Source organism: Trichosurus vulpecula (genome assembly GCF_011100635.1).
Source record: "Trichosurus vulpecula isolate mTriVul1 chromosome X unlocalized genomic scaffold, mTriVul1.pri SUPER_X_unloc_1, whole genome shotgun sequence".
Taxonomy (NCBI): Eukaryota; Metazoa; Chordata; class Mammalia; order Diprotodontia; family Phalangeridae; genus Trichosurus; species Trichosurus vulpecula.
Window position 1 is genome coordinate 977,255 of NW_023494377.1, and position 14,390 is coordinate 991,644.

The window sequence follows — 14,390 nt, forward strand, 5'->3', positions numbered from 1 at the left end:
ATCAAAGGGCTGCTTTTAATTGTTCAGTGTTCCACAATGGGTGGGAGGCTATGTTCTCACTCTAATTATTAATCATTACACGAACTTATTTCTTAGAGATCTGTAGGAACAAATGCAGTATTTCATATATTTCATAAGCAGGATTTAACTCCTGCTTTAGTATTACTTTCAATGCCACAAGATTTTTAAAATGTAATTGGGAACTATTGTCCCTAGATCAAGGACCTGTGATTTTGTGTGAGTGGGAACTCAAGAGATTACAGCCCATCTATAACTTAGAGTCTTGGAAAGTTGCCTAAGGCTCCTAGATTTGCTAATGGTCACACAGCTAATATCAGAAGTGGGCTTTAGATCCAAATTTTCTTGACTCTAGGCTCTTTGCCTCATCATACCTGATGTGAAGATTAAGGAACCCTGGAAATCAAAGACTGTAGGACCCTGACATTTTGGTGCAAGCCATCCATTGCTTCTCTCTCTCTCTCTCTCTCTCTCTCTCTCTCTCTCTCTCTGTCTGTCTCACTGTCTCTCTCTGTCTCTGTCTCTTTCTCTGTCTCTGTCTCTCTCTGTGTCTCTCTCTGTGTCTCTCTCTGTCTCTCTCTCTCTCTGTCTCTCTCTGTCTCTCTGTCTCTCTCTCTCTCTCTCTCTCTCTCTCGCTCATCTATTCAGGCAGCTCAGTCTACTCACAGTTTGTGTTTGTCATTTGTTGTTGAAGAGGACCATGACATGTCTTGTAGTTGATTTTGATTTGAGTGAGGGAGGGCTGTGCAAGGTCACCAGCCTCACTTTCTCCTCCAGAGCCATCTGGATACAGTGACCAGATATTCATCAGGATGACTGGAGATGGCCCAGGATGTAATGGGAGACCCTGGCCCTTTTAGGCTAAGGCCTTTTCACATACTCACTTAGAGTGAGGTAATGCCCATTCAGTGGATAGGCTTCTTTAAGAAGGGTTGGCCCCTTTAATTAGAAAAAAAGAAAAAAATCAAGCTGGGAGGGGAAGACCCCCAGAGTTGCTATTCCAAAGAGAAACAGTTACCATTGACATTTACTCTAAGCCCGGAGGGCCCAAAATATGGCCATTAAGTGGAGCTTGGTCAGGGACCTACTGTGGTCTGTCTCTTGCTATCTTTATCAGTCTTTCCATCCACCCATCCATCCATCCATCCATCCATTTTTGAGACTGGGTCTTCCTGTCTCACCCCGGCTGGACATGCAGCAGCCACTCATGGTTCCCATACCAATTCTGATCCACATGAAAGCTAACTTGCTCCCTCTTTCTGACCTGGACTGGTTTGCCCCTCCTTAGGCAGCCTGGTAGCCTCTGCTCCTAGGGGCTCACCACATTAGTGCCAGAGGTAGTGTGGGATACTCACTCAGCTCACAAGTTCTGAACTCAAGGGCAGCTAGGAGGTGGCAGTGGATAGAGTACCAACCCTGGAGTCGGGAGGACTTGAGTTCAAATCCAGCCTCAGATATTTAGTAGCCATATGACCCTGGGCAAGTCACTTAACTCTGATTTCCTCACATTAAAAAAAAAGTTCTGAACTCAAGTCAAGAGACTAGATGGCACAGTGGATAGAGAGCACTAGGCCTGGAATCAATCAATCAATCAACATTTATGAAGTGCCTACTATGTACCAGGCCCTAGGAATACATAGAGAGTTCAAATTTGGCCTCAGACACTTAGTAGCTGGGTAACCCTGGGCAAGTCACTTAACTTCTGTTTCCTCAGTCTCCTTAATGGGGATGGTAGTAGCATGTACCTTCTATGGTTGTTGTGAGGATCAAATGATATAATATTTATAAAGTGCTTGGCACATAGTAGGTGCTTAATAAGTATTATTTTCTTCTTTCCACCAGCCTTAACCTCTCCAGTAGCAGGGACTACTTTGGCTTTTAGATACTGTGCTATCTTGGATGGAAGAAAATCTATACCATTATAAGATGCCATGCTGAGTGATTGTTAATTAATAGTTAATACCATTAGGTTAATTGAAATATTTTTAATATATTAGAACACAAAAGAAAGTTGGTTAACTTAAAAATAGTAAAGCAAAATAACTTTTTAAAATCTGCTGCCTACATGACCTTCAGCACCCAGACAAAAACTGGGCTTTATCTAACATGATATGAAACATATAAGTTATTTTAATTTCTTGTCCAGAGGTGCCACAGGGTTGGAGAAGAGTAAGTATTACAGTTTTCAAAAGAAAGGATGAGTGGAATCTCCAATGTATAGACCAGTGAACCTGACTTTGATTCCTCACAAAATTCCAGAACATATTATTAAAGGGATGTCTAGCGAACTTCTAGAAAAGGAAGTACTGATCAGAAAGAGCCAGACTGGCTTCCTCAAAACTAATATCCTTTCCTCTTTTGGTAAGGTTATTAGACTAGTAGAAGAGACAATGTGGTATAATGATTACAGGACCGACCTTGGAGTGAGGAATACCTGGGTTCAAATCCTGCTTTTCGCACATGTTGACTTTTGAGACTATAGGCAAATCACGTAAACTTTCAGTATCCCCAGCAAACTCTCAAAGATGTTAAGTCATAGACAAGTTACTGACCTGTATTGGTGGAAGAACTTTTCACACTGGGAGTTTCCTACATCAAAGAAATCGTAGATCTGGAACAATAACTGCAAAAATTGGCAGGTAGATCAGGGGAATATCATAGATATTGTTTGCCTAGATTTTAGCAGAGTATTTGATCAAATCTGTCATTTCATGTTTCAGAGGTGTGGCCTAGACTATAGTCATGGGGCTTCAGAATTGGCCGAATGGCCAGACCCAAAGAGCACTACAGTCACAAATGGTTTGATGTCAGCTTGGAAAGAAGCCTCTAGTGAAGTGCTCCTGTTCCCTGGGCTTGGCCTTGTGCTCTTTTCTAATTATATCAGTCATTTGGATAAAGGCAAAGATGGCATGCTTATCAAATTCACAGTTGATACAAAGCTAGCTTGTTGGATGACAGAGTCAGGATCCAAAAATAGCTCTGCAGACCATGCTAGACTGCCAACCCAAATCTAATAAGACAAAATTTAATAGGAACAAATGTAAAGTTTTACACTTGGTTTCAAGAAGTCAGAACTTCATGAGTACAAGATGAGAAGATATGACTCTTAGCATCTTATCCAGAAGAAATCTGGGAGTGTGAGCAGAACACAAACTCCATACAAGTCGGCCTTCCAATATTCTGATGGAGCTAGAGTCTTGCTAATGTGGGAACTCCCTCCAGGAGTGCAGAACATTCCCCTTTCTCAGTCTATGTGATGCTTGTCCATGTCCTCCACTTTCTGTCAATCCTCCACAGAGACTTCTCCCAGATTTATTGGATGTTTCTTCTTAACTTCTTGACATTGTTGACCAATACCAATGGAGTGTGTGCTGCCCATTGGTTGTCCCTTTGCTACGTAACTAGTCCATTCCTTTAATATTAATATTTTCTTTTTCATGTCAAACTTAACAAACATCCATGACCAACAACTGGAACTTCTGGAGAAGGAGTGACACAGTCAGACCTGTGCTTTAGAAATATCACTTTGGCAGCTGTATGGAGGATGAGTTGGAGGGAGGAGCCAGAGAGACCAGTTAGATCCAGGCTGTAGGTGATGAGGACCAGTAGAGTGGTGGCCATGTGAGTGGAGGAGGGAGATAAAATAAACAAGATTTGGGGGATGAAAGACAAGGAAGAGTCAACAATGACTCTAAGGTTGCGAACCTGAGGGTGGTGGTGATCTCAACAGAAATAGAGAATTTCAAGAGAGGAGGAAGTTTGGAGGGAAAGATAATGCATTCTGTTTTAGACATGTTGAATTTGAGGTGCCTATAGGAAGTCTAGTTGCAAATGTCCAATAGATAGTTGGTGATGTGGGACTGGATATACGCATCTGCAAGTCATACTCATGGAGATGCTAGTCGGACCCACGATGCTAACAAGGTCACTAAGAGAGAGCGTAAAAGTGATGAGGACTGAGGATGGAACTTTAGGGAACACTCACAGTTAGGGAGTGAGACGGATCATGATCCAGCAAATGAGACTGAGGAAGACTAGCCAGACAAGTAAGAAGAGAAACAAGAGAGTAATGTCACAAAAGCAAGAGAGGAGAGAAGTATCTCGCCACAGAGTATAGTCAGCAGCAGAATACAAGCTCCGGCAGGTCCTCTTAGCTCCAAAGGCTTGGGATGTACTGTACAATGTACTGTGTTTCTATGATTTCAAGACCAGTATAAGTAAGTTGGAGGTGCTTATCTCGCCAGGTTGGCCTCACAGTGATACATTTTTTCTCAGCCAAAGTATATCCCATCTGCCAAGTTATAGAGGAATTGTGATCTCAGTAGGCAGAGGGAATACCCACACCAATGAAATCATGAATCTTTGCTGCATTGAAATAGGAAGCAGCATATCAGAACTAACAGACTACTGAAAAAGAAGCTGCAACAGTCATGTACTTTTTTGTGGTACCATGTCAGAAAGAGACCTAAAAGGGAAGGGCCTTCTTCGCAGCCTTAGCCATGGAGGTAGGGCATAGGAATGGAGAGAACAAGAGATTAACAGTGTCTACAGGTGGATGGAAGTAAGTGCCAGGACCAGGCCATGTCAGACCAGTCAAAGCCATAAATGGGAGAAAGCCATGGTATAAGGGAGCAGATGAAAGGGGGGTGGTCCAGGATGAATCACTGAAAGAGCTAGAAGTGATGGGGAGTCCTATGCCAGGCTAAAGTTTCCTTGGGCACTTAATGTAACCAGTAGATTCACTTTAGTCAGTTCAAGCTCCCATCATCTGTCACCTGGACTCTTCTGTTTGGCATTTCACGCTCCTTTCTAACCTGGTTCCTTCCCCTTCTCCCCCTCCCCTGCCCCCGCCGCTGCCCACTTAATAGTATTTTATTTTTTCCATTTACATGTAAAGATAGTTTTCAACATTCACTTTTATAAGATTTTGAGTTCCAATTTTTTTCTCCCTTTCTCCCTCCCCTCCCATTTCTCCAAGATGGCAAGCATTCTGATATAGGTTATACATATTAAACATATTTCCACATTAGTCATGTTATAAAAGAAGAATCATAACAAAAGGGAAAAGCCACAGGAAAGAAAAAAAAGAGACAATTGTGTGCTTCAATCTGCACTCAGACTCCATGGTTCTTTCTCTGGAGTGGATAGCATTTTCCATCATGAGTATTTTGGAATTGTCTTAGATCATTGTATTGCTGAGAAGGCCTAAGTCTATCAGAGTTGGTCATCACAGCATGTTGCTGTTACTGTGTACTGTTAGGGTCTTGACCAGCAAGTTGCCTTATCTCAGTACGCAATGATGAGGCGGGAGTCAAGATGGATATAACTCCAATTTATTGGCAGACATTATCCAGTTTTATAGGGTTTTGCACTACATAAGCAGAAGCAGGTGTTCAAGGGGATGAAAGTATGGGAAAAAGGAGATGTGCCTCAGTAATGTATTGTTGCACTTAGATTAGATGTAAGTAGCAATATCTGGTGGGAAGAATCTGGATTATTGTAAACTATGTTGCCTACAAGCGTATGGGAAAACTAGGGCTGTGGTAAGGTGGTTTCCGTAGGAGTATGGGAACAGGAGGGGAGTGCTATTCTACAGTGACAAGGAAGGCTGGGAACAGGAGGGGAGTGCTATTCTACAGTGACAAGGAAGGCTGGGAACAGGAGGGGAGTGCTATTCTACAGTGACAAGGAAGGCTGGGAACAGGAGGGGAGTGCTGTTTCTACAGTATCTAAAGAGGCATGCGAAGGCTCGGGCAGGATACAAACTGGTATCAATACTGTATGAGCTATGTGAGGCACGGGGCAGGATGCCCTTGTAAAGTATCCAAGAAGTTCCCATTAATTAAAGCATGTTTGTGTTAGGCACTGGTTCAAGAGCATTCGGTAATGGCCAGCTGGGTTCCTCCTACTGGGCTTGTGAGTCCTTGGTGGATGGACTCTGCCTGCATGAGAAAGGATGGCTATCAGAGCAGGAGCGGGGTGCTGTTAGGGGGGCTGCTAGGGACGGAAGTCTTTCCTCCAGGCGCCTACCATTCCAACTCCTACTAAGCCTGTCTGGTATTACCCAGGAAACAGGCTAAGCACTAGGGTCCGAGAAGCCCCGGGGTCGGCACTAACTCCCTACAGTGTACAATGTTCTCCTGGTTCTGCTCACTTCACTCAGCATCAGTTCATGTAAGTCCAGGTTTTTCTGAAATCTGCCTGCTACTCATTTTTTATAGCACAATAGTATTCAATTACATACATATACCACAACTTGTTCAGCCATTTCGTGATTGATGAGCGCCCTGTCAATTTCCAATTCTTTGCCACCACAAAAAGAGCTGCTATAAATATTTTTGTACATGTGGGTATTTTTCTCTTTTTTATCATCTCTTTGGGATACAGACCTAGTAGTGGCATTGCTGGATCAAAGGATATGTACAGTTTTACAGCTCTTTGGGCATAGTTCCCAATTGCTCTCCAGAATGGTTGGATTAGTTCACAACTCCACCAACGATGCATTATGTTCCAATTTTCCCACATCTTCTCTAACATTTATCATTTTCCTTTTTTTGTCATATTAGCTGATCTGATAGGTATGAGGTGGTACCTCAGAGTTTTACTTTGCATTTCTCTAATCAATAGTAATTTAGAGCATTTTTCATATGACTATGGATAACTTTAATTTCTTCCTCTGAAAATTGCCTGTTCATATTCTTTGACCATTTATCAATTGGGGAATGATTTGTATTCTGATAATTTCACTCAGTTCTCTCTATATTTTAGAAATGAGGCCTTTATCAGAGATATTGGCTGTAAAGCTTTGTTTCCCAGCTTTCTGCTTTCCTTCTAATCTTGGTTACATTGGCTTTGCTTATGCAACAACTTTTTAATTTAATGTAATCAAAATTATCCATTTTGCATTTTGTAATGTTCTCTATTTCTTGTTTGGTCGTAAATTCTTCCCTTCTCTATAAATCTGACAGGTAAACTTTACTCTCCTAATTTGCTTAAGGTATCACCCTTTATGTCTAAATCATGTACCCATTTTGACCATATCTTGGTATACAGTGTAAGATGTTGGTCTGTGCCTAGTTTCTGCCATACTATTTTCCAGTTTTCTCAGCAGTTTTTGTCAAATAGTGAGTTCTTATCCCAGAGGCTGGAGTCTTTGGGTTTGTCAAACAGTAGATTACTATAGTCATTGACTACTGTGTCTTGTGTACCTAACCTATTCCACTGATCCACTGCTGTATTTCTTAGCCAGCGCCAAATAGTTTTGATGATTGCTGCTTTATAATACAGTTTAATATGTGGTATGGTTAGGCCACCTTCCCTTGCATTTCTTTTCATTAATTCCCTTGATATTCTTGACCTTTTGTTCTTTCAGATGAATTTTGTTATTATTTTTTCTAGTTCTATAAAATCATTCTTTGGTAGTTTGATTGGTATGCACTGAATAAGTAAATTAATTTAGGTAGAATTGTCATTTTTATTATATTAGCTCGGCCTATCCATGAGCAACTGATGTTTTTCCAGTTATTTAGATCGGACTTTATTTATGTGAAAAATGTTTTGTAATTGTGTTCATATCATTCCTGGGTTTGTCTTGGGAGGTAGAATCCCAAATATTTTATACTGTCTACAGTTATTTTAAATGGAATTTCTGTTTCTATCTCTTGCTGCTGGGCTTTGTTAGTAATATATAGAAATGCCAATAATTTGTGTGGATTTATTTTATATCCTGCAACTTAGCTGAAGTTGTTAATTATTTCAAGTAGTTTTTTTGTTGATTTTCTAGGATTCTCTAAGTATACCATCATATCATCTGCAAAAAGTGATAGCTTTATTACCTCATTGACTATTCTAATTCCTTTTTCTTCTCTTCTTGCTAAAGCTAACATTTATGGTACCATATTGAATAACAGTAGTAATAATGGATATCATCGTTTTGCCCCAATCTTATTGGAAATGCTTCTAGCTTATCCCCATTACATATAATACTTGCTGATGGTTTTAGATAGATGCTACTTACCATTTTAAGGAAAATTCCATTTATTCCTATGCTCTCGAGTGTTTTTAATAGGAATGGGTGCTGTATTTTGTTAAAAGCTTTTTTGGCATCTATCAAAATAATCATGTGATTTCTGTTAATTTTGTTATTGATATGGTCAATTATGCTGATAGTTTTCCTGATATTAAACCAGCCCTGCATTCCTGGTATAACTCTCTCCTGGTCATAGTGTATTATCCTTGTGATAAGTTGCTGTAATCTCTTTCCTAATATTTTATTTAAAATTTTGCATCAATATTCATTAGAAAAATTGCTCTACAACTTTTTTCTTCTGTTTTGGCTCTTCCTGGTTTAGATATCAGCACCATATTTATATCATAAAAAGAATTTGGTAGGACTCCACCCAATTTTCCAAATAGTTCATATAGCATTGACATTAACTGTTCTTTAAATGTTTGGTAGAATTCACTTGTAAATCCATCTGGCCTCGACAATTTTTTCTTAGAGAGTTCATTGATGGCTTGTCCAATTTCTTTTTCTGAAATGGGGTTATTTTATTTCCTCTTCTGTTAATCTGGGCAATTTATATTTTTGTAAATATTCATCCAATTCACTTATATTGTCAGATTTATTGGCATACAGTTGGGCAAAATAGCCCTTAATTATTGTTTTAATTTTTTCTTCATTGGTGGTGAATTCACCCTTTTCATTTTTGATACTGGTAATTTGGTTTTCTTCTTTCTTTTTTTAAATCAAATTAACCAAAGGTTTATCTATTGTATTGTTTTCCCCATAAAACCAGCTCTTAGTTTTATTTATTAGTTAAATAGTTTTCTTAATTTGAATTTTATTAATCTCTCTTTTGATTTTCAGAATTTCTAGTTTGGTATTTAGTTGGGGATTTTTAATTTGTTCGTTTTCTAGCTTTTTTTGGTTGCATGCCTAATTCATTAATCTCTTCTTTCTCTATTTTATTCATGTAAGCATTTAGAGATATAAAATTTCCCCTAAGAACTGCTTTGGCTATGTCTCATAAGTTTTGGTATGTTGTCTCATTCTTGTCATTCTCTTGAATGAAGTTATTGATTGTTTCTATGATTTGTTGTTTGACCCACTCATTCTTTAGGATTAGATTATTTAGTTTCCAATTAAATTTTAGCCTATCTTTTCATGGCTTTTTGTAACCTGTAATTTTTATTGCATCATGATCTGAAAAGGATGCATTTAATATTTCTGCCTTTCTGTATTAGATTGTGAGGTATTTATGCCCTAGTACATGGTCAGTTTTTGTGTAGGTGCTATGTACCACCAAGAAAAAGGTATATTGCTTTCTATCTCCATTCAATTTTCTCCAGAGGTCTATTATATCTAACTTTTCTAAAATTCTATTCACCTCCTTAACTTCTTTCTTGGTTATTTTGTGGTTAGATTTATCTAGTTTTGAGAGGGAGAGGTTGAGGTCCCCCACTAGTATAGTTTTGCTATCTATTTCTTCCTGTAACTCACTTAACTTCTCCTCTAAGAATTTGGATGCTATACCACTTGGTGTATATATGTTTAGTATTGATATTACTTCATTGTCTATGGTACCTTTTAGCAAGATGTATTTTCCTTCCTTATCTCTTTTAATTAGATCTATTTTTACTTTCGCTTTGTCTGAGATCAGGATTGCTATCCCTGTTTTTTTTTTACTTCAACTTTAGCATAATATATTCTGCTCCAACCTTTACTCTGTGTGTATCTGTCTTCAAATGTGTTTCTTGTAAATAACATATTGTAGGATTATGGTTTTTAATCCACTCTGCTATCCCCTTCCATTTAATGGGAGAGTTCATCACATTCACATTCACAGTTATGATTAGTGACTGTGTTTTTCTCTCCATCCTCTTTCCCCCTGTTTATACTTTTCTCTCTCTTTTCACCCATCCCTTTTCTGTCTCCTTTCCCCTACTACTTTTCCCCTCCCTTCTATCTACCCCCTTCCCTTTTCTTTGTCCTTTCTCTTCCTACTTCCACATAGGGTAGGATAGATTTCTATAACCAATTGAATGTATATGTTATTCCCTCTGTAAGCCAAATCCAGTGAGAGTAAGGTTCACACAATGCCTACTCCCGACCCTTCTTTCCCTCTACCACAATAGGTCTTTGCACCTCTTCATGTGATGTAATTTACCCTATTCTGCCTCCCTCTTTCCTCTTCTCCCAGTACAATCCTTTTTTCACCCCTTAATTAATTTTTTTAATCATCACACCAACTTATACCCACATCCTCTGTTTATGTATACCCTTTCTAAATGCCATAATAAAGATACAGTTCTCAAGAGTTACAAGTATTATCTTTCTGTGCAGGGATGTAAACAGTTTAATCTTATTAAATAACATAGTTTTTTTTCTTTCCTGTTTACCTTTTTATGCTTCTCTTGAATCTTGTATTTGAAGATCAAATTTTCTGTTCAGCTTTGGTTTTTTCATCAGGAATAATTGAAAGTCTCCTATTTCATTGAATGTCCATCTTTTCCCCTGAAAGATTATGTTCCATTTTGTTGGGTAGTTGATTCTTGGTTGTAATTCAAGCTCCTTTGCCTTCTAGAACATCATATTCCAAGCCCTCCAGTGCATTAATGTAGAAGCTGCTAGGTCCTGTGTAATCCTGACTGTGGTTCCATGATATTTAAATTGTTTCTTTATGGCTGCTTACAATATTTTCTCCTTGACCTGATAATTCTGGAATTTGGCTACAATATTCCTTGGAGTTTTCATTTTGGGATCTCTTTCAGGAGGTGACAGGTGGATTCTTTCAATGACAATTTTACCCTTTGGTTCTAGGCTATCAGGGTACTTTTCCTTGATACTTTCTTGAAAGATGCTGTCCAGGCTCTTTTTTTTATCATGGCTTTTAGGTAGTCCAATAATTCTTAAATTATCTCTCCTGGATCTATTTTCCAGGTCAGTGGTTTTTCCAATGAAGTATTTCATATTTTCTTCTATTTTTTCATTCTCTTGATTTTGTTTGACTGATTCTTGATGTTTCATAGAGTTATTAGCTTCCACTTGCCCAATTCTAATTTTTAAGGAATTATTTTCTTGAGTTACCTTTTGTACCTCCCTTTCCATTTGGCCAGTTCTGTTTTTTAAGCAGCTGTTTTCTTCAGTGGATTTTTTTTTCCATTTGGGCAATTTTATTTTTTAAGGAATTGTTTTCATCAGTCAATTTTTGTCCTTCCTTTTCCAAGCTGTTAACTTTTTCTTGCATACCTCTCATTTCTTTTCCCAATTTTTCTTCTACTTCTCTTATTTGACTTTTAAATCCTTCTTGAGCTCTTCCAAGAAGGCTTTTGGGGCTTGAGACCAATTCATCTTCCCCTTTGAGGTTTCAGATGTTGGTATATTGACAATGTTGTCCTCTTCTGAGTTTGTGTTTTGATCTTCCCTGTCACCATGATAACTTTCTACAGTCAATGTTCATTTTTGCTTCTTGCTCATCTTTTTGCCTATTTCCTGGCTTTTAAAGTTGAGCTCTCCTGCTGGAGCACAGGGAGCACTGAACCAAGCTTCTCATGCTGGGGGCCAGGGGCCTTGTCACTGACTTTGTGCACTGGGGCCTCAGGTGCTGGCAGCTGGAGGCTATAGAGGTCTGGCAGCTTACCTGGTGCTGATCTGGGGTCCTAGTGGTGGTGTCTGGTGTGTTCTGAGGCCAGGTGGGGTTTTTCTGCATTTACCTAGGGTTTCCCTGAAGCATGTGGAGGTCTGGCCTTTGGAGGATGCCTTTTTGCCCTGGGCTGCACTGAGGCACCTAAAAGTCAGGCAGCCAAAAGATACCTGAATACCCTGGGATACACTGAAGCACATAGAGGTCTGGTCTCTGGAGGAGGCCTGCCCACCTAAGACTGCATTGAAGCATGTGGTAGTTTTCCAAGATGGAGGCTGCCAGTTCTCCTGGCTATGCTAATGCATGTGGGGGGTCCTGGTGTTGGTGTTTGCCTGCTCCATCACACTGGGGCTCAGCATCTCCTGCTGGTTTTTTGAAGTGGGGCTTGATGCTGGCTTGCTGGGACACTTCTTGCCCTGGAATGCACTCCCCTTTAACCTGAGTGAGATGGACCTTTCTTGCTGATCCTTCAGGTCTCCCAGGCTAAAAGACTGCTCCACCCCGTCTTTCTGCTGGCTCCACTATTCCAGGCTTTGTTCCGGGGCACTATTTTATGGTTTTATGGAGGGGAATATGGGAGCACTATAGCAATTTACTGCTTACTCCACCATCTTGGCTCCCAAAAGTCCCCCTTCCTCTCTTTCCTGTCTTCTTCCACATTACTCCCCTCCACACACTCTATGGTCCAGCCATACCGGCTTATGTTCTCTTCCTAACACATGATTCTCCATCTCCTACTGGCTGACCTCCATTCCTGTAATTGTCTCCTTCCTAACCCTTGCTTCTTAGAATCTCTGGATTCCTTTAAGCCACAGTTCAAGTGCCTCCTCCTGAATAGGACCTGCACTGGTTCTCCCAGCCACTAGCACCTTCCCTTCGAAGGCTACCATTTGAGCTCATCTGTGTGTATCTTGTATGTACCCATTGTACGTTGTCTCTTTGTGCTCCCTGAGATCAAAGACTCGTTTGTTTTTGTCTTTGTCTAACCAGTGCCCAATACAATGTCTGATATATAGTGAACTTTTGATAAATGCTTACTGATTGATCCGTTGATTATTGTGGGTGAGCAGTCCTTAGTGCCAAGGTTGCTAGGATGTTACTGTTAACTCCATCACCACAAACATCTCTTTGATTGAGGGTATATTAGGAAGGCAGAATTTATGATTTCAAAGAGAATCTCATATGTGCCTAAAAGGTCCGGAACCGCAAGATATAAGGAATTCTCTAGGCAGAAGGCAGGAGAACTAAAGCATGTATTTACACTCCACAATAACAAGCCCACAAACCAGCGTCCCCATTTTGATATTTTCATCAAAAGCTTCCAGGCCCAATAAGTCTGCCTTACAAGGGTAACCAGGAGGCCACAGAGAAGCGAGATGGTATAAGGCAAAATCGTATACATGCTTCCCCTCTACGGTAAGAAGATTACCCACTAGCCTCTAGTCAGCTCTGCTACCGGCAGCTCAGCTTCGGCTGTAGGCATCTCTGGCTCCAACTGGAAAAGGAAAGGAGGATCTTCAAGCTGTCCTCTCCCCTCTTATAGAGTTTTGGACATCATCAAGCGCCACCTGAACGACCAGGGCCGATTGGTTCTTGACTTGGCCCCTCCCCCTAGCGTAGACCACGTTAACACACCTCCCTCAGCCAGCCCCACGACTCATCACACAGGAAGCTCCCTGATCCCTGGCATGGTCGCTGGGCCTCCTGCCCTGGAAGAGCAAGCCCCAGTGTCCAGGGAAGCTCAATGAGGCAAGCTGAGTCATTCAAAGAAAACAAAGTCCATTCTGGCTACAGAGGGATAGGTGAATATCTTTTGGTCTGGGAAAGGGTTTCCCTAGGCCTCCGAGGCGACCTTCTCTTTGCCCCGTCAGCATACCTGGGTTCAAATCCTGCCTCAGACACTTATTAGCTGTGTGACCCTGGGCCAGGAGCTTAGCCTCACTGTCTTCATATGTAAAATGGAAGAGTTGTATTAGATAACCTCGGAGTTCTCTTCCAGCTCTAAATCCATGATCCTCTGATTCTTTGTTTTTTAATTCCTTTCCTAATGGGGCACTAGTAGAGGAATGGGGAACCAGGAGTGATATATCTATGTAGTCTGAATTCCATTCCCTTTTTGGCCCTGAAGCAATAATAATAATAATAATAGATGACATTTACATAACTTTTCATGGTTTCCAAAGCACTTTTATATATGTTATCTTGTTTAAGCAATAGAAAGATAATGAACTCCTGATGCTATTTGCACAGGGTGACTGACATCTTCAATAAAAATGGCCCACTGCTAAAGCTGCGTTAGTACTATTATGGCTTTTACAATTTGAAATGACTAAAAACAGGCATGCTAATTTGAGATCCATTTGAACACAGGAAATGCCATCTGTTTGCCAAGTTGATTATCATGAAAACTAAGTTAAAAATCTTTTAAATTTCTAAATGGTATTTTGATATATGGGGATGGAAAGATAAAAGAACTTGAAATGGCACTGATTTCAATCTTCCCAGACTTTTCTCTTAGCCAAATGGCATTAGCAGTAGCCCATTAATTTCTAGGATAACATCAAACCCTTATTTTCCCGTTTTGCCACATTCACACACAGCTCGAAGGGGGGAAACAAAAACACCAGTGTGCTTTGGACAAGGCCTCCTCTCCCAGCCTGCCCCTGACCCAAACAGCTCCCTGCCCAGACACTGCTGACTTCCCAAACGCCAATTAAACATCAAAGC

The 14,390-nt window shown here is 40.3% G+C and overlaps 1 protein-coding gene across 1 annotated transcript in view; it reads left to right on the forward strand.

The window, feature by feature from the left end:
* DNAAF6 (dynein axonemal assembly factor 6) overlaps positions 1 to 14,390 on the forward strand; it is a 59,947-nt gene that overhangs the window by 12,461 nt on the left and 33,096 nt on the right. The window lies entirely within an intron of this gene.